This window comes from Triturus cristatus, chromosome 7 (assembly GCF_964204655.1).
Source record: "Triturus cristatus chromosome 7, aTriCri1.1, whole genome shotgun sequence".
Lineage (NCBI taxonomy): Eukaryota > Metazoa > Chordata > Amphibia > Caudata > Salamandridae > Triturus > Triturus cristatus.
Window position 1 is genome coordinate 141,795,827 of NC_140590.1, and position 21,982 is coordinate 141,817,808.

The 21,982-nt window shown below is 46.9% G+C and overlaps 1 long non-coding RNA gene across 1 annotated transcript in view; it reads left to right on the forward strand.

Annotated features, from left to right (window-relative positions):
- Positions 1 to 20,085: 20,085 nt before the first annotated feature.
- LOC146809054 (uncharacterized) overlaps positions 20,086 to 21,982 on the forward strand; it is a 58,698-nt gene continuing 56,801 nt past the window's right edge. The window contains exon 1 of the long non-coding RNA XR_014965520.1: positions 20,086 to 20,488. This is a non-coding gene — a long non-coding RNA (uncharacterized LOC146809054). The remainder of the gene's footprint in view (positions 20,489 to 21,982) is intronic.

Sequence of the window (21,982 nt, forward strand, 5' to 3'; positions counted from 1 at the left end):
TGAAAATTTCTTGCTGGGGCTTATCATCTGTTCTTCCTTGAAAAGTGTTTCCCCACAAGAGTTTTAAGTTTCTTCACCACCCAGTGCACAGCTAGAGCCTCTCTTTCTATCACAGAGTACCTTAGTTAAGCACCCTTAAGATTCCGTGACATAAATATAATTTTTTTTTAGAATTACACCCACCTTGTTGTAGGACAGAACCTAGGCCCTTCATGCTGGCATCGGTGATGAGATTGGATCTGCACTTAGGAACACAACTTCTTAATCCAGATGCCATACTTAACTATTCTTTTATCTCCCTAAACTCTGCTTCACATGTGTCCTCCAATACAAACTCTGCCCCATTATGAAGCAAATTCCTCATGTTAACCCAGACCTCAGCAAACCAACCCCTTTGCAAAATTATAATAATATTCTACCATTCTAAAAAAGCAAATCAATTCTTCTTTATTAGTTGAAGACTACATTTCCATATGGAGTTAACTAGATGTTCCTTGAGAAGGGCACCTTCTCCTGTTATGGTATGACCCACATAATCTATACAATCTTGGCGAAATTTGCATTTCACCATTCTGATAGTTAAATTGAATCTTCTAAGTCTATCCAACATCTGTTTCACTCTTTCATTCTGACAAGAATATCCTACCTGGGGGAACGCTAGAGTGCTGGCAAGCACGAAGGCCGCACTTCTGTCAGGCACCTACCGCCCCGGGCACAATCTGCTATTCATCTGCCCTAGCTGATGCCATTGCGCCCAAGAACAGTTCCACAGGGAACCAGACACACGCGTGGCAAAAATAGATGTGCGTCCGAACTACTATTAAGTGAGCCAGGGTAAAGGAAGAACCTGCGGCCTAGCTGAGGAACGAAGAGGCAAGAAAGAAAATGGCAGCTGTGAACTGAGCTCATCACTGCTGTGAACACTAGCTCACCTGATGTGACAGCAGAGTGCGGAGGAGCTGCCTGGGGACTATTGACTCGCTGTCCGCGGCCGGAGGCCGGGAACTGAGGAGTGGCCGTAGTGGCGGAGACTGGGCTGCGGCCGAGTCTTGGATGGACTGGGCAGCTTGGGGGCACTGTGTCAGCTTGTCCGCCCACAAATAGCCTCAACGCTTCACCCTGGTCTCGGGAAAGGCCCTCATGGAGCATACAGCAGGTGGGGGTTGGCAAGCAGTTATGGTTGAGCTGGAGGGCACTGCGGCGTGGCATGCAGGACTGCGCAATGGGGCTCGGCTGGCATGCTGTACCTTGCTTCCGGGCCCGCTAACCTCCTAGCTGCTGGCTGATCTGCACTGAGGATTCAGCAGGGTGCCCCGCCATTCTCACCTGAGGATTCAATCTAAGCGGATAAGGCTTCCTTGAGACTGGCCATATTTGCACGCAATAGAGCCTACCGGTGCAAGGTCTTCATAAATTTGATACATGCCAGCCGGTGAAGCTGTGGGACACTGAGACACAACAGATTCTTGGGCCATTGCAGATCACTTTGAATCAGTATGCTGCTTCTGTCCTGAACCGCGCATCTCTGCCTACTATTTGCTGTCTTTAGGCCCAAAAGTTTGTACTATAGGACTACCTGCTCCTACCCGGTCCACCTATGAGAGCACTGTACGCAGAGCCGGAGTAGGTGTCCATTGGTGGGCCCGCTATCCTGCACATGTTGATCTGGCCCCCCATCTCTTCATTCCAGAAGGCCACTGGGAGTGCCTGTCTTGGTTGCTGGACATGGAGACACCACCATTCCCACTCCATGAGTCCCCCTCTCACTGCGGGATGGCCGACTGGGAGTATGTCCCAGCAGACATGACAGGAAGTCATAATGGAAAAAAATTATGCCAAACAGCACTGTGGGGAAACTCACAGAATCCTTCAACTCTGAGTCAGAAGACATGAATTTGCTATTGTTAGCAATGAAACCAAGCCTCACCTCCATCGAGTCGAAAATGAACTCAATGTGAGCCAGAATGGACAATATAACACATAAACTTGAACAACATGATGGGCACATTGCTGAAACTGAACACAGGGTTTCTGCAGTGGAAGATACAGTAGCAAATAAGAGCAAGCAGCTTCTCAATATGGAAAAGGTCCTCAGTGTGATATCATCCAAAAATGAAGATCTTGAAGCGAGGTCCCATAGAAACACCTTACATATCATGGGAATACCTGAAACCACTAGCACCAGTAGGATGGAAGATTATGTGGAACCACTGGAGCGTCTATTGATTGCGGTGTTTGGGGTGTACCACTTTTCCAAGGTACTTATAGTAGAGCGTGCCCATCGAGCCCTGATGACCCGTCCCCCACTGGGCACATCTGTTAAATTACAGAGACAAAGATACGGCTCTGAGACTAGCTAGGGAAAAGCGTGAGTTGCAATTTGAGGGTAATACAATCTGCATCTACCCGGATTTCACACAGGCTGTTCAAGAGGCACGTGGAAAGTACAATCCCATTAAGCAGAAACTACAACACACTAATATTCAATAGGCTATGCTCTACTCGGTGAGACTCCATGTCACTCACAAGGGAAAGGCCCAAATCTTTAACAATCGTCAACAGGCTGGGGAAATTCTGAATTGCACTCTGAGGAAGTCCTCCACGTCCACAAGACCAACCCGAACCTCTAGACCCTCATCGCCATTGTCAGAGGTTTAATAATTTCGATTTACATAGTCAGTGCTGAAATGTGCAGTGGAAGGTCATCAGCAAATTGCACGTAAAAAATGAGGCGAAACAGTTCTATCTCTGTAAGGTGTTACTGCATTATCAGACACTGAAACTGTCACCAAGTTGATCTAGAACAGTACAGCTCACATTCATTAGCCAATGAGGGTGTGTGGTGTCAGTTAGGGATGGAGTAAATGTTGCCCTGGGCACCCTCGTTCACTCGAGGAGGAACTGCCTGCCACCCTAGTTGACTACTCCAAAGGTTACCCATAATTGTATGTAAGTTCTGTGGATTGGATCTTCCTCGGATCTTCTTTTTTTTCTTAACTTCACCTTCTTTACCACTCCCTATTTAGTTATAAACCTTTCCCTGGTTTTACTTACAGATCTAACTCTCAGACTATTACTTCTTGTTGTCCTTGCGTTACCTATCTGAAAGAGACAATTAGTTATGGATTCCTCACCAAAGAATTAACCACAGGCGTCAGACTGGATCCGGAGAATTTTTCTTCAGCAGTACCCCTGTGCGTCGGTGGGTGGCACCGGTTGACTCCGCGTTCGTCATTGACATCGTGGTCGCAGGAATGACTTTGTGGTATCTACTTAGAAGCCGCCCCTGCGTGCTGACATCAGTTCTTTCTTTTTCCGCGCCAGCCAGCGCAGATTCGGAGAGAGCAGTACCTCAAGTAATTTTTTGACTCCCTTTTTTACAACTTTTGTCGACATATATTCGAGTCGTTCTCTCTTTGCTTTTTGCTCTCTTTGCTTTTTGCTCTCTCTTTGCTTTTTGTTCTCTCTTTGCTTTTTGCTCTCTCTTTGCTTTCTGCTCTCTCTGTTTTTCCCTCTTCTCCCCTTTTTTTGCGCTCTCCCACGGATGCTGCCCCCGAGGCTCCTTCCCCCTCCAGCATGTCCCCGCTCTCCACGACCCCTACTTAATGGCGGATGATGCGCAGCATTGCTGCTGATGCGCCAATGGCGTGACAAAGGCAAGCCCATCAGCCCCCTGTCTGCAACCTGACCGCAACCAGTGCCAGGGACCCTGGCCCTCCGACCCACCTCTGCTTCGACTCCAACACGCTCCACACTCTCAACCCAGACACAAATGACAACTGCCAGCTTTTGATGCTGAGTGACACCCAAGGCCCGATCTCCTGCTGACACTGCCACTGCATCTTCACCCACGTCCGGACCCCAGCAGCAGCGACCAGCCTACCGGACATCATCGCACACAAACCAATGAACTGCATCCTTCTCAGCATGTGCTCCCTTCACAAGCACCGCATAGAATTCTGGTACCTCCTCAACACCCACACACCCGACGTCACCTGCCTCACAGAAATCTTAAAGTACGCCAACTCCATGCCCGACATCGCAATTGCCATTCCCGACAGATACAAGAGCCTGAGAAAAGACCATCCCATCCGCCCAGGAGGAGGCATCGCCATCATCCATAAAAGCTCCCTCTGCATGACAGCCACTGATCCAGACGACGACGCGACCCCCATGGAACATCTCCACTTCCAGATCCAGACCAACCCCAAAACAACTCTCCGTGGAACCATATTCTACATGCTGCCTGGCCCCCGCGATCCCTTCACCGACACCATCGCCAACCTCATCCCACCCAACGCCCTCACCACCACAGACTACATGCTACTCGGAGACCTAAATTTCCACCTGGACAACCATGATGACCCCAACACCACCGCTCTCCTAGAGAACCATAGGACTGAAGCAACTTGTCACTGCCCCCATGCACACAGCGGGACACACACTCGACCCCATCTTTGCAGGAGGAAACAGCGCCTCCAATAGCCACACCACGGAACTTCTTTGGACAGACCACCACTACTGCATCAATTTCTCCTTCAGAAAACCCACTTTACTCAAGTGCACGCACCGCCTCTCCCGCAGAAGCTGGAACAAAGTCACTGAAGACCCGCTCACCTCCACCCTCACCAGCACCCCCACCTACAATGGCGCCAGATGCTAACACCGTGGTACGCAACTTCCACCGCTGGATCACCAACTGCGCAGACCTACTCGCTCCCCTCAAGAAAGCTACGGGACAACACAACAAGAAAGCAAGCAGTTCCACCCCGGCACTCCAAGAATTCAAGAGATCCTACCGGCGACTCAAAAAAGGCATGGAGGAACAGAAACAAGCACCGCCTACAGGACAGCCACCACAGCACACCACCAAGTCATCAAATTCACAAAGAAGAACTTCCTCCCATACAGAATCCTGAACAGGCCCACAACTCCAAAGAACTTTTCTCCATCATCCGGGAATTTGCCAAACCTGGCAGCGAAATAGCAGACGTCCCTCCCTCCCAAGACCTTTGCAACAGACTAAGCACCTTTTTCACCTCAAGATTAAGACGCTCTACGACAACTTCGACAACCAGGACCTCTACATCGCTCCTGCACCCGACGCCACTCAACAGACCCTACTCACTGGGACCCCGCTCACGACAGAAGACACCTTAAAGTCCATGAAGAGCATCCATTCCAGAGCACCCCACATCTTCCACAGAGCCACCATGGCCATCGCACCCGAACTATGCGGGACAATCAACTGCTACCTCAAGACCGCCACATTTCCCGATGACTGGAAACACGCCGAAGTCAACCCCCTCCTAAAGGAACCCTTGGTAGACCCGACGGACCTTAAGAATTTCAGGCCCATCTCACTGCTTCCATTCGCAGCCAAGGTAATAGAAAAGGCCATCAACACCCAGCTAGCAATCTTCATTGAAGCCAACAACATCCTGGACATCTCCCAATCCAGATTCCGCAGCAACCACTGCACCGAGACCGCCCTACTCGCCGCCACCAACGACATCCACTCCCTTCTTGACCAGGGCCAAACGGCAGCCCTCATCCTCCGGTACCTCTCAGCTGCCTTCGACACTGTCTCCCACCGCATGCTAGACACCAGACTCCACGACACCGGCATCCGAGGAAAGGCCCTCGACTAGATATGATCATTTCTCACAGGCAGAACTCAGCGAGTCAGACTCCAGTCCTACCTCTCAGAACCAATGAAGACCAGATGGGGAGTACCCCAGGGATCCTACCTCAGCCCCACCCTCTTCAACATGTACATTGCCCCCTCGCTACCATCGTCAGAAACCATGGGCTCAACATTGTCTCCTACTCCGATGACACCCAGCTCATCCTCTCCCTCACCAAAGAATACAACATCACCATGAAAAACTTCCAAGAAGGGATGAAAGCTGTCGCCATCTGGATGAAGTACAGCTGTCTGAAACTCAACTCCAAAAAAACAGAAGTCCTCATCCTTAGCTCCACCTTCTCAGCATTGGATGACTCTTGTTGGCCCCCCGCCCTCGGAAATCCCCCCACCCCTACCGACCATGCACAAAACCTCAGAATCATACTGGACTCATCACCACAATGGACAGCCAGATCAGTGCCGTATTCTCGGCCTGCTTCGACACCCACCATATACTCCACAAAACGTTCAGATGGATCACCACCGAATGCAGAAAAACAGTGACACACATCCTCTTCACTAGCAGACTGGACTACGGCAACACCCTCTATGCCGGTATCAACAAAAAATTCAGTCGCAAGCTCTAGACCATACAGAACGCAGCCACCAGACTGATCCTAGACATCCCCTGCCACAACCACATCTTGCAACACCTACACAAACTCTACTGGCTCCCATCGAAAGAAAAATAACTTTTAAGCTCCTCATGCACGCATACAAGGCCCTCCACAACATCGGACCAGCATGCCTAAACAACCGCCTCCCCTTCCACTCACCCACAAGAAACCTCTGATCAGCCGACCTCTCTCTGGCCACCATACCACGCATCTACAAGACCAGAACGGGTGGATGGAAAGTACTTCTCCTACCATGCAATCAAGACCTGGAACGACCTCCCCCTCCACCTCAGGAAAAGTCCTACACTGCTCCAATTCAGAATGGACCTCAAGACCTGGTTCTTCAATTGACCCTGCACCCAACAGAGCTGTGCCCCCAGCGCCTTCAGACCCTCACGGGTGAGTAGATGCGCTATGCAAGCCCCCGATGGATCCTCTCCCCTTTCAGGAAAAAAAGAGCACGCATACTCCCCTCATATGGTGGGGCTGTTGTGCTAGGTTAGACATGTCATGAAGCCTGCAAAAATTTAACAGGTGTTGTAAGGCACATAAGGCAGTGTATGGAGACACAGCCAGTGGCTGATGACAGCAGCAATGGAGCTGATTTTTGGGGTTGACCAATATAATTAATTAATTAATAAAAGCCCCACAGCAGTCCCCAAGCACAGTAGCTGTGGAGGAGCATTTTAACTTGCCCTCCAATACTGAAGCAGAGGTGAATTGACTAGGTGTATGTGAAAGGTGGCGGCCAGCCCCCTGCAAGATGAATGCTAAGGTCGCAAGCACTGGCAGCCCTCAACATTTTGAACAGATAGAGCATCAAGGACGGGAATGCCGAGCACCTAATGTGTGCACCTTCAAAACCTTTTCAAAATGTTTTCCTCCTGTGTGCATGTCTAAAGCTTGGTTACGTAGGCTGTGTCAATGCTGGTCAAAATAATATTGACCTTGTAGATAATTGTTACTTCTCTATACAGGGGACAATAAATAATCAACACAAACAGCAGGTCACCAAGTGACAGCAACAGGACTTTCAGAAGGCAAATTTAGATTATCATCTAAATTGGAATACTGACTCATCCACCTATACATGTCTCCCATTGAATGAAGCACCAGCTCCAGAGATCTGTTTATAACCTGCATATTATGCATTCCATAAGTGTGCATTTTCTTTGAGAGATGAAAGCGTGTACCATTTGCCCTGCTAGATTTGCTCTGTGGGAAACGTAAGATTGAACCTATTGCCTTCTGCTTGAGAGGAGTGCTTGCTTTGCTACTGCCATGCTGTGCCTGTTCTGTGAGATAGTAAAGGTTTAACTGCTGCTGCCTGATTTATACCTGTCCTGTGCTGGGATAAGCATATGCGGATGCTACCCTAGCTGTACCTGTCCTCTGAAAGAGGGAAAGTGGCACTGTTCCTACCCAAGGTGGACCTGTTCTATGAAGATGAGTGTTTGCACTGCTGTTGCCTCATCTTATAATAACAAAGGATATTTTGAATGCATTGCATAATTTAACATGCCTAGCCCAATCAAAATCTTTTGTTGGATGTATGATAAAAAATAAGTACTGGGCCCTGACCCAAAGGCCCAGGTTTCAATCACAGCTTCACAGCTTGACCAAACTGTGTGACCATAGCCTGTTTATGGTTTAATAGACTATAAAGTTGCTCCATTTATAAAAATAAAGGATTGTATAGGAGAAACAGGACAAGGCACTTGAGTCAGTATAACCATTGTCATACTAGAAAGGCTGTGGTTCACCAATTCTAATAAAGGGTACTTACTGCAGTGATATAATCTAAGATTCTAAAGTGAAGCAATCTAAAATACACATTTTTATATAAAAATGCATACTTTGGTTATAAATGAAATGGCAGTCAGTGAAACTTGCAACAGGTGGATGGTCCATTCTCAGCTAAGAGCTTTTCTTCTCAGCATCCTCTGAGCTGTTTTTGTAAACAGGATACAACATAGATGGGCAGAGGTGAATTATGGAACACAGCCGTTACTGCTGCACCAGCACCTTTATCGGCACAGGTAGAGAGGCAGGAGGCACTCTAGTGTGTTTGTGAGTGGTTCATGGTGTCAAGGCCTGTGCAATACTGCTGCCCACATACAGTTAACTGTATGCGTGAGTTTGTTGTGTGGGCATGGACTATTCCACAGTGAAGGCTACATTTACAGTGAACTGCCAAATGAAACATGGTGACAACTTTACCAATAGCATGTTGCGAGGCCTCTTCAAAGACACACTGACCCCATAGGGGCAATATTTGAGCACCGAAACATTTTGGGAAACGCCAGTAAAAGAATTATTGGCTCACTGATATACAACTTGAATACAGGTCTGACAGTTTAACAAAGGGAGAACATTAATATCAACATAAATGACATACCCTCAACCAAGCTAAGTAACCCATAACTAGGAGACTGTACAATTAGTGAGGAATAGAACTCTCAGGTCCCTTATAGTGCTACCTGTGGAAACAATTGCTGAAATATACCATATTAGGTAGGTGAAAGTTCATCATCCTATATAGATTCATCAATATATGGCAATTCCATAGGCAATTTGAGTGTTTCTTCCCAGAGATTAGTACTTCTTGGGCCCGAACCACAAAGGCAATCTGAAGCAAAGGTTTAACTTTATGACTTTTAGTATTTACAGAGGTCATTTACGAGTTGTATCTTTATGTCTGCAGTCGGGCAGGAATCTCCGGCTCTGGCTGTGCTCTCAGCACCCGGGCCGTACTCTCTGGCTCGGGCCAGATGAAGTGTAACCAATGGGTGGGAGTGCAATTTTTACAAAAAGGAATATTCGGAACGTTTGATAAATGGTAGAGGAGGTCATGAAATTTAGTTTGGGCTGGGAAAATGGTGTGGCTGGACACTACATCATATCCCAGAAAAGCTTGCTCCTTTGCCTCATGGTACATGCAGTCCACAATTTGCGCCCCCCTCAGTGTTGACTGTTGTGTGTACAGTACAATCAACACTAAGGGGAGTGCAACGCAACAAAATCGCTCCCTTTAATGTTGACTGTAGTGTTGACACATCTGGTCTTCCAAAGACTTTGCACGGACTGTTAAATCATCTAATTTAGTGTGAGAGTCTGGCATATCTCATGTATCTCTTTCTGATTTTGCTCACAGACCTCAAACCTTTTGAGTATCTCTTTGCTTCAACTCCGTAAAAAAAAACCTTGAAGTTATCTAATACTGAGTGCTGGCTCGCCGCATATCAGCGTTTGTGATAATTGAGCCTTAGCCAGAGACTCAGGGGTTGGATTGGATGCAGCAGCGGATATAGGAGGACGGCTCGGGATATCAGGCTCAGCTACAGGATCTAGATTTCATCCAGATCCAATTGCTGAAATTTAGTTTTCACTTGGATTGAGTACTCTATATTATCATGTCTTAGTGAACCCCTCCTTCTCTATCTTCCCTGATGGTTTCTGGCCCGAAACGACCTTTGCAGGGTTTGTGGCATTGGCCTCCATCACTTTAAAGAATGCCGTTAAAGAGGGAGTAGACTTGCCCAGGTGCACTTTACAGCAAGTGTTTCGACCGGAGTCATAGGGGGGATCTCTTTTTCTCCTCACTCCTGTTTATCCTGTGTTTTGGGGCTTTACAACTCCGGGCGATGGCTTCTTCCTGGTGCCAGTTTTCGTGATCCTCTCCACCCCAGGTCCAGAGTGCCCCACCTTGCTGACCTTAAGGTGTACCTATTTTTTGGGGCTTTGGGGCAGCGGTGCCCAACTCCAGTTTACCCTGAGATATCCTGCTACTAACCCAGCTAGCCTGCAGAGGTTTGAGGTCTGCCCGCCTCCACCTGTGTTTTCCCTATAATGTGTGTCCCCCTCTTTGGTGCAGAAAATACGTGTAAACACTCTAGGGCAGATTTACAAGAAAGGACGCATCCATAGAGATGCGTCACTTTCCTTGCCCCACCCTAAAAAATGCTTGCACCACCATGGATACACCCTATTTACAATACGCGCACCATGGCGGAAGGATTGACAGATGCGTCAGAAATTCTGATGCATCAGTTGGGGCAAAAGTCACACATTGCTGGAGTCGTGCGCAAGCACGACGCAACTCCAGGAATGCATTTTGTGGCCTATTCCCACTACACTGCATCACTCCTTACGCCTGCTTCAAGCAGGCATAAGGTTTTGACGCAGTGGCGTCCAAAAAGTGACGCAGTGAAATCTTGTAGATTTTACTGCATCATTTTTACGAGGCTTTCCTGCGTAGGACTGCCCCCCTGCATACATTATACCTGACGCGGGTATAATGTGACGCAGGGCTTTACAATGTGATGCATCTCCCTATATGCATCACGTTGTAAATAGGGTGCATTGTTTGCGTCACCGTTGCGTCAAAAAAAGTGATGCAATGGCGGCGCAAAGAGGTGCAAGAGGCTTTTAAATCTGCCCCTCTGTCCCTTGTCTTCTATACATAAGGGGCTGGTAAGCCAAAATCAGGCCTGACATCCAGCAGCTTCTCATGTGGGTATCAGCGTTCTTGCTCCGACCCGTAGGTCTTCCAGTCTGCTCCCTCTGCTTCCGCCGTCCCGGAAGCAGATCCGAGCTGTGTGAAGCTGTCCATGCCCCAGCATGTATCTCTGAATTTGCTTCATTCTGCGTTTAAGCCTGTATCACTCAAAATAAATCATCTGTTTACCCTTCATAGGGCCTATTAATCTCTGGCCAAACTTGACAAATTTTCGTCTGGGCAGCAAGTCTGTAAGAAATGTGGAGAGGTGATGACAAACACATGTAGATTGCCCAGCATTAAGCACCTTTTGGGTGAATGTAAATCAGATCCTTGCAGATATTGTTGGTCAAGAAATCAATGCAAGGTACACGTTGATGTTATTTGGTGTCAACAATGAACTCAACCCCCAGATGCACAAGGAGCAGGCCCCTTTGATATTCATCCTCATCTTATTGGCAAGAAGAGAAATACGCAAAAAGTGAGTCACGGCTGATTCCCCGACAGTAGCAGAATGGCTTAGGTCAGTTAATTGAATGTGTGGCCTAGAGTTATGTCATAAAAAGGCTACAGTTGGTAAAAGATGGCAGGCCAAATGATGAAATGTCTGATGATTACACCAAAGCCCCTTCTGAGAACAAAGCTGGGCCAGTCTCTGTTAGGTAACCCAGAAGAGGCAGGGAGACTTTCAGCAAATGGCTACACCTGGCATGGAGGTAGAGGCGTCCGTAGCCTCGGACTGCAACGGTTGGGTGGTGATAAGAGGACAAAAACCCTCCCAAAAAAACATGCAATGTCGGAACAGCCACTAAGCAAGCTGGATCTATCTTTTTTATTCAATACTACTTCATTATACCCTTTATTCCAGTATCCCAGAATGTAATTGCTGATGCTCTTTCTCAATGATATCCTGAGAGTCCAACTACTTTCCAGCAGAATATCCTGGACCTTTAACGCATAACAGGAACAACGCAGTCTTTTTAGATAGAGTCCAGACAGGATACACATCTCTAACAAGGGAAGACTCCTTAACAACCCAAGCCCATAAATAAGACAAACATTACTATAGGGACAAGGCCCTATTTCTTCCAACAAAGAATTACAGCTCAAGGCCCTTCGGATGTGCCATGACTCACCTATAGCTGATAACTGAGGTGCAAGTCCAGCATCGAATGAATACTTCTTTCTTGCTGGTGGCCCTGTGTAAGTGGAGATACTGAAATATATGTCACTTTTTGTCCAATCTGTGCTCAAGCCAAGTCGTTGCATGCCTGTCCTCAAGACTGTTCCATAGTCCACGGGTACCTCCTGCACCTTGGCATACAGTGTCCACTGATTTCATTTCAGCCTTACCCCGTTTTGCAGGCAATTGAGGGATAATTTTGACTGTAGACTCTTTTTCTAAAATGGCACATTTCAACTCTCTAAGGGGCATATCAGCAAGGCGGCGATAGAATTATCGCCACTTTTGCAGCCGTTTTCGGCCAAAAAGCAGCGATAATTTTATCGCCTAATTAGCAAGGTCAGGCTAACGCGTGAAACCTTGCATTAGCGCACAAAATCTTAACGCCCAGCTGCGCATCTCTAATGAGATGCAAAGTGGGCGTTCCTGACCTAACATGACAGGAGAAATGTCGCTAAGCGACATTTCTCCTATCATCAAACCCCACGCTATGAAGCATAGCGGCAAGAAAAGTAGCGATAACCCCTGTTATCGCTACTTTCCTTACGCCTGCTTCAGGACTGACTTAGCCATGATATCCTATGGAAGGTGGATATCATGGCTGTTTGTGAGGCCCTATCAACAAGCTAACGCCACATTTCGTGAGATTAACGCTGGGTTTCCAGCAATAATCTCACGTTAGGCAGTTAGCGCTAGGATTTTTATCGCTTTTGAGATAAGCGTTGCTAATAGCACGCTATCTCAGCGATAAAAATCCACGTTAGCCGGCGATAATTATCCTAGCGCTAAGTGCGCTTAGCGATAATTATCGCCAGTTGTTGCTGACATGCCCCTAAGAAAGTTCCCTTCCGCTAAATATTGGGGAAGATTTTTATGCATGACATATTCCTTCTCCAGTCTTTCACAAACTCTTATCTCAGACTGAGGTCCTCAGTGCATATTCTGTTTCTGGGGAAAAAAATTGAAATCCGTACGCATCGAGGTAGCTCTATCTTCTGGATTCCATCTACAAACCAATTGTCAAACCAACTGCCTAAACTAAAATCTAGAACAGTATCTTCGTTGTTTTTGTAATTCGGCCCAAAGTGACAGGACTATTTTTTTGTCTCTGCTGAATTTTCTTGCAACACTGCAGTTCACAGCACCTTAAAAACAACACTTTTCTTTTGCTTATAGGGTTATCACCCAAGAACATTTTCTTCAGGCTTACAGGACTCTAGTTTAGCTCCAGCAGCTGCTTATTTTACCGACACCTTTGACAAATAAGATAAAAAGTCATCCTTAATCTACGGGAGTCCAAGGAGAGAATTAGGGGCTCCTGTGATGCCCTCCGGCGACAGTCCCCGTCCTATCAAGTGGGTAACAAGGTTTGGCTATCTTCTAAATACTTGCCCTGCCATCTCTCACTAAACAAACTCAAACCTTGGTTTTTAGGGCCAATCAAGGCAGTGCTCATTGTAAACCCAGTGGCCTTCCGACTTGAGTTGCCGCATTAATGGAAGGTGCATCTTGGCTTTCATACCTCTCAGTTGAAGCTCTATATTTCTGATCCCTACCACCATGTTTTTTTCTCAACTTCCACCAGTCTTGGTGGACGATGTTCCTGAATATGGGGTTCAGGATATTTGTGACTCACGATTCTTTCAAAAACGTTTTCAGTTTTTGATATATTGGAAAGGGTATTCCCCAAGCGAGAGATCTTGGGAAGGTGCTGTCTCTGTTCATGCTCCCATCCTGGTTCACTGAATTTTTGCCAATTACCTGATACGCCCGGGGCCTCTGTAGGGGGACATACCCGCCGCTCACTCCATTGCCTCCCTGGCATCCTGCATACAGAAGAACATCCTAAACACTTACCTGCAGCCTGGAGAGTCTTGCAAAGGGGCCATGGAAGGACACTCTTTGCCTCGCTTGTTGGGTGGGCTGGAGGCATTCCTCTTCTTGGAGGCCATATTCTTGTTCTCTGTAGTTTCTTCTTCCCAGAATTTCTCAGGAAGTGTTTTTATTTACCAATCCATCGTGGAGGCTCTATCATGTATTCCTACCACCATTTTCCAATCCATTTTGAAAGACTTTGCTTCTTTCTCTATGTCACTTCCTGTTTTTGGGTATATAAGGGGCAGAACTATCTTTCTCTTTGCTTTGCAAAACTCCTTGATCCTCCTGGTGTCTCCTCGCTCCTGCTGGTGTTTCCTCACTCCTGCTGGTGATACTTGCTCCTGTTGCAGTCCTGGTCTTCTGCTATCTTTACCAGTCATCATCAGCCTCTTGGGAGTCTGCAATCGCCATCAGAGTCTTTTTTTCCTTTGTGGTTTTTCCTCTTTGGTGATCTTTCTGGAGGGCACTATCTGTATTGATGTTCCACTGTCGGCAGCAACATGTCTACCAGAAGGAGTCACCCCTAACTTTGGCAGACAAGAAAAGTCAAAACCTAGACTCACAGATTTTTTCATCACTCCAAGGCTGGGAATAAAAATCTGTCTGCTGAGGAAACTGACAGCTGCTGTTAAGACTTGCATTGCTGGCACAGCCTACATCGACTTCAGAACTGCCGTTGCACAATGCATCCTCCACATAGGCCCCCTCATCTGTCTTTGACAGCAAGCTTGAAGACGACGTTAGACACTACATCGCAGCACCGTGGCTCCTTGGAATTTTGTATCGCCACAACTCCTCAATACATCCCCGACTCGGAACCAACGCATCCTTGCAACACTCCACAAACCAGAATTTAAGGTACTCCGCTCAGCGGGCTTACTTGGCCCCTGCAGCTGTCCCGCGCTCCATTGTGGTTGGCCCGAACTTGTGACTTTGCCCCAGGCTGATGCAACCAGATATCAACAGTTGGCGCTTTATGCTTTTTGGCGCTATTTTGTTTAAAAGCTTTCAAACTTAATATCTCCGGTCCATATTATTGGATTTTTGTCATTGTGGTCTTGTGTAATTGATTAAAAACAACTCTAATTGGCTAACTCAATTGCGGCCCCCTTTTATGGTGTGCTTTCACAGGTGTTACTGTTTGAAGGGTTGTACAAATACTTTACACATTTCCTCTGAGTAAGCCTGACTGCTCTATGCCAAGTTATCTGAGGGTTGAGCACAGGATCATCTAGGATTTGATTGTGACTTCACCCTGAGAAGAATTGTAGTTGTTTGAGAAGGGTTTCACCCCCCTCAACTAGTAACTCCATTTCTTACAGCACCACTTGAAAGGGACTGACCCTCTCATCTAAAGTAAGCAAGTAATAATAGCAGGATGCCTCACTCATGCTACTGCGGAAGACAGCGGCCATGTTCTGGGAGTCTACAGTGTGTGTATTTAGAAATGCCCTGCATGCACAGACGTGTTTATAGAGTAGTCATAAGAGCGTTGCCAAGGCAACCCTCTTTTATCGCACCAGAAAAAACCACACTGTGGTCGGTGTCGTGTGTCACATTCAAGGAAGATGACAATGAGTAAGTGTCTGCCCTGTTCGAAATAAGAGATTGTTATCTGTTTCCCGTCCAGGAACCTAGGGGGGTTGTTCAGTGAGGAGGTGAGCAGAGATGGCCGTGTCCGTCTCAAGGCTGCCAGCTGGCTTTGCATATCAGGGTTCGATCCTGGTGCTCAATCAATTTCTTAGAAAAACTCTGCTGACTTTTGTAAATAAAAAAAAAAAGATGAATCACACTACTTCAACACTTTGTAAGATCTGTGGCCAATTCCCTAAAGGATGTCCGCACACTTCCATGCAGCCCTCTGCCCTCTCTGCACGCAAACACGGGTCATTCTGCACATTCGAAAAATGTATTCCGCAGACTTTCACAAAATAAGCTTTCACAATTTTTTTGCACAGATTGAAAATATTCGATCATTTGTCAAACATACCTACCAATTAAAAGTTAAAAAAAAAAAACTTTTCCATGTACATCTCATGAATTTGACAAACGTTAAAAAAAATCTGTTAAGGATGTAGAAAATGTAACTAAGATAATTGTGGGCAAATTATACTCTGACTTTATGTTTTTGTGTAATATACTCCGGCACTACAGCCACAAAGTTCTGAACTTCGCACGGTATGGTAGCACAAATGTTTTTTAACCACTTCGCCAAAGGGGAATCCTGAACTTTTATATGACATTACATGTGAAAAACAATTCAACATTAATTTGCGGGGCGTTCAAAAGCACGGGGCAAGTGCTTTCTGACATGAAATTATGGCTGCTGACTTTATTTTATTCCGCATGTTATACCAAGATCTCTTATACCCGTAGACTGCACGCTAAAGGCAAAGGGTCACATATATGATCTCATTGCGCCGCTGTAGTGTCACTTTTTCTGACGCTCCGGTGGGGCAAACCTTAAAATCGCACCTCTGAGGCCACGCAAAACCACTTTGCGTGGCTTGCAATGGCCTCATAGATATGGAGTACGGCAACGTAGTGCAAATGGATGCGTTGCCTCAATCTGCGCTAGGGAGGCGTTCCATGGGCATTGCGGTAGGTGTTCTCGTGCAACACCCATGGATTTTGACGCTTCCCCAGATTTACAAAATCATGTAAACCTGTGGATGTGCCAAAACGTTATGCCTCCCAGGGGAGGCGTAACGAGGAGACATAGCTTTATTTCCCCTCATTGTTTCCTCTTTCCATATGTGCTGCATTCTGCAGCACCCATAGAAAGAGGAAAAAGACTCCCTATATTAATTTTGTTCAGGGAGGTGCCCCTTCCTGAACAAAAACTATCCATAGTGCAAGGGTGCCTGCATTACTGCTAGGCTATAGAAATGACTCAAACACTGGGGGAAATATTAGATGAATACGGTGCCCTTTCACTTTGACGTAGGGCAGCGTAGCAAGATGAATTACTGTACTGCCCTTTGCCAAAACTCTATAAATGAGGCCCAGATTTACCAAATTCTCACACAACGCAATGCAGCAGCCAAAAATGCTGCGCTGAATTGCGTGAGGAGAGAGCAGGAGAGCGGCATATTTACAGAGATATGGCTCTCTCCTCCCCTCTCCCTAGCGCCAGCGAAGAATGGTGCTGCAGAGCGTGACACACACACCATTGCGCCTTTGTGCGAGCATGTGTCCATGAGTCCAGCATAGATGCTGTACTGGAAGGGTACCATTCCAGTACAAAATAATATCCTTAGACTACATTTAAAACTTTTCCTACTTTGAATGTTTAATGTGCAGTGCAGCACACATGCACAGTCGGAAAAAAAGGAGATATGAAAAAATTTCCCCTTTTAAAACCTGATTTTAAATGGTGTTATTTTTTAAGCAAAACCCTGTCTCACATTTTTGGAACGCCCATGTACCACCACTTGGCACTAAGTAACGCAAACCAGTGCTAGGTGCTCCTTAATGTTATTTTTAGGCAACTTTCCAGTGCAAAATGACTTTTGCACTGCAAAGTAAATAACACAATAAAACATTTTGAGCTGGTTTGTGTCATTTTTGTGAAGCGTACCCAATGCAAAATGTTAGTAAATCTACCTCTAAATGTGCAACTTAGGGGCTGATGACGATGTTGGTCGGAAGGGCATCTGAGGACCTGTCAGAGGCGGACCATCCAACTGACTTGTTCTTGGATGCGGTTCTTCTGACCGACGCATTATGATGCCCAAAACAAAATTGCTTACCGACTGACTCGGTTACTTCGAATCTGACTGGATATTCCAACCGGGAAGCTTTCAGAAAGCCACTTTCGAGTCCTAAACCACAGCACACAACGAAACATCACAGGGCAACAGAACTTCAATGTACTCACAAAAGTATGTCCACAGAGAAAAAATGCACTGGCACCATGCCCGCACCTACATGCATCAGTTCCCCAGGAAAAATACACATATCTGAAATGCATTCAAAGACAACCACATCTCATGTCATAGGAAGTCACATTGCAGGAAGATACACCATTCATCCTAATTACCTTGCCATTTCCAAAACACCATAGCAAGAAGCATATTATCTTACCTGTATACTTTGAAATAAAACAACAGCATGTAAAAACCACACTGGAAAATAAAGTCAAATTATATGGCTGATCTACCAAGTACCAATACAATGCATCCACCCAATCAGATGGAAAACCTAGGCCTAGCTTGTTTACTATCTCACACCTCACTTTACCTGATGCATCAATTGGGGACAGATCAACACATATCTCTAAACAACAAATCGATTGCTACAGTCCAACCTGACCTGCACTCCCCCATCAGCCCAATCCCACAGTCCCACATCATGTGCCCTGATGAGTACAGCAGTGTTTGAGCAGGTATCCACCAAAGCCTACGTCCACCATCATATCAGCTTCACTGCAGGGCACGTAGCCAGGGCATCATAGAGAGACACAACCACAATGGGATGGTGGATGTCTCATGAATAACAACTTGGGAAGGATCCAGCACAGATCCAGAGCAGGACTCAGATTGATGAATCCCTTACATACAATCCCTGCCATGCACACAGGTCTGCTAGCACACACACCGTCCCTCAAATGCATTATGACGCAACTATCTTGGGGCCCCAAATGCTAGCCAGGCCAGGTTCACACACCCCTGGTGGACCCGAGCCATTCACCCACCACAGTTCACTCAGGCCAGCCAGCAGGGCATGGGATAGGATACCTACCTGTACAGTCAGGACATGGTATCAAAATGTCCCACTTGGAGTTACAGCACTCAAAAAGGTACAAAGTGATAACAGTCCACACGGAGCAGGCCTCAAATCAGCAGGTACACAAAGGATGGTTCATCATCCAAAATCTTGGTGAAGGAAGACACACCTTTCCAAACTAAGACAATTTCTCACATACAAAAGACAGAGACAGGGAAATGTGTTTTCTGGCGTTTGGCACAATGAATGTCTCTGCACACAAGTAACAAGAATTTTTCAACATCAAAAACAAAACCTTACTATAAGCTCATTATCATGTCCTGGACACAAGTTGGGATGGATTATGTTAGAAATGGGATCTCTGGTTGGCTAAGGCTTGCGCCAATGCCAGGCAGAGACCACCACTCTAAGTCAGGGTTGGGGAGTTACACGCCAAGATAACCCCTGCTCACCCCCTTGGTAGCTTGGCACGAGCAGTCAGGCTTATCCCGGAGGCATTGTGTAAAGAGTTTGCTCGCGCACACAGCAACAACACCCTAGGCCCACCACAAAGGAAACTCCACACAAGGTTATATATAAAAATAGCCTTTGTATTATAATAAGCACATTAGATAATAATCACACAATGTACACTGTGCTAACTGGCACTGGGCAGAATTTACAGGGGTCTATTTACACAAGACAGGGCCAATGGACCACCGTCAGAATCATCACAAATCACCAATTGTAAATGTAGAACATAGAGTAAATGTAGCGCACAACCAGTAACTACTGGTAACGTTAGGAACTTAGCATGAGATCCTGTAATGCAAAACAGTGGAGGCATAAATCACTTTGCGCATAAACCTCCTTAGGCATAAAACTATATTATGCCCAAAACCTCACTAGCATCACATATCACGCAATAGGCATTACAGTAGGCATCACAAGTGTAAAACCCTTGAGAAGTAAATGGACATAAAAAACAGTGTGCCCCAATCGGGGGCACAACGCACTGAATCTGGCCCCAGGCCAACGGGCCTCTCACAGGGGCTGAAGTGCCCAATGTCCAGAATTTCTGGGCTGGCTGCTCATGCAGCAAAGAAAAAGCGTGCAGGGGCACAACCTATACGCTGCAGCTGCCCACTAAGTGCTGGGCAGCTGGGAAAATGAGTCTGGGCACCAAACGTTGCAGCTGCCTGCGCTCTGGCAGAGCAGCTGTGGAAATTAGGCCAATAAACCAGCTCTGGCACTACAGTGCCTCTGGGCCCCGCTCTGGTTTTTTTTACACCAATTATGGGCCACGTTGCAGCTGCCCACTGCAAGGCGGGGCAGCTGTAGAATTATCCACCAAAGCCTACGTCCACCATCATATCAGCTTCACTGCAGGGCACGTAGCCAGGGCATCATAGAGAGACACAACCACGGTCGAGCAAGATGGCGGCCGTGACCTCGGCCGAGTGAGGCAGCGTTTCGCTCCGCTGGACCACAACGGACACCTGAATAACGGCACTACCCCGAAGAACTAACATGCTGAGAAATTGAAAGATAACAGAAAAAAGAAACGATAAGTGCTCATGGCCTTTATCTCTCACTTGGACATTGTTAGATTTGCTCTATCATCAAAACTGCAGTGGTTTTGGCGGGATTCTCGGCGTTTGGACCCTTGTGTATCCTGCCCGTCGTCTCCGGTCCAGCCTCCCTTTTCCAAGACTTGCGTGTTCTCTTCAGTTTACTCTCTGACTCTGGGGATGCCACTGAAAGCAGCCTCTAAAGCGGCAGCCTCTAAAGCGGCGGCTATTGCTTCGAAACCCCGCAGCTCTACCCGTAACGTGCTGGATGCAGACATGAAAGGTTCCGGGACCTGCCGGAAAAGTCGAGTGCCGACTGTGGACAAATCCTCCTCTCTTGATCAGGTAACTTTAACTACTATGTCTTCGGTATCCGCTAAGGGGCAGACACTACCTCACATTTTTGTCAAGCTTGGAGCCAGAGAAAAGGTTCCGAGGTCAACCGTCCCCCCCAGCCCGGGCGTTGCTACTGTTCCTGTACTGAATCTTAGTGGTTTGGCTGGTAAGGAGGGGGTAGAGCTACAAACATCTAACGCTCCGACGCTCTCCCATTCTGCTGCTGCTGTTATTGGTTCTGATACCTCACAAAGGTCTTCTTCTTTGAACTTTCCTGTTTCGTCCCCTCATGGTGTGACAAGCGCAGTTCATATAGCTGCTCCCGGGGACTCATCCGGACCTATAGAACTAAATAATATCCAAAAGGAAGCAACGCTGACTCCAGGTCCTCCTGGTGCTGCACCTGCTCTGGGCCAGTGCATTCTGGGTAATGTAGTCCAATCCTTCAATACATCTCCATCTGCTACTCTGGAGCTTCCTATAGAACACTTTCATAATGCTGGGGGGTCCGTAGTTAGTGAGTCAACAGAGAAGTTCTACTCAGTATCCGACCATTCACTGTCTGGGGAGGAGGACGACCCCGATCTTCAGTGGTCGGACTATGTTAGCGAGGCAGCCGACTGGCGACTCAGCGAGACTTCAAAGGATATGGTCGCTGGCACAGTGCGCAAGATCCCTGGTTCTAAGGTTTCTCTTCAGCATACTAAGCAAAGATCACAGGGTAATCCTCGAGAGGATCAATCTCAGCTTAACTCACAGGAACTCCTTAATAACAGTGGAGGGGACTCTTTTGAGACTCCGGAAGAGGTCTCTTTGGTGAGAATATACCGTATGATAATGTCGCATAGAGAAGCAACTAAGCAAGAAAACGTACGAACACAAGGTGTTTGCCGCAAATTGCAAAATTCCCTCCGTCGTGTTATTAAGTCCTCTGTTGAGACTACTGCAAGGGTTGCGGAAGCTGAAGAGCGAATTTCAGTTCTTGAAGATACTGTAGCAGCACAGAAAGACCTAGTTACTGAGGTCAAAGAACAGCGTAAGGATATCTTATGCAAACTCTCCGACCTTGAGAACCGGGCTAGAAGGAATCATTTTCGCGTCCTGGGGATAGAGGAAAATATGGAGGGTGATGATGTCCGAAAGTTCATAGTGGAGCTCTTCACTGATGCTTTTCCAGAGGTCACACAATGGAACTGGAACTTAGAGATTCAGAGAGCACATCGTTTTCCATTTACAAAGAAGAAACAGCCTTCTGCCAGCGCTAATAATCCCTATCCTCGTGCCATTTTGGTCTGCTTTAATAACTTCCTTGCTCGTGAACGTATATTTGACTTAGCCAGACCTAATAAAAAGCGATCTGCCAAGGGCTGCCAATTTTTCGTCCGTCCAGATCTTTGTGCAGAGACAGTCGATCGTCGTTGGCATCTGCGGCAGCAAATTTCTTTGTTCCAGGCGAAGGGGGCTCAGGCATTCCTGCTCTTTCCGGCAAAGATAAAAGTGATT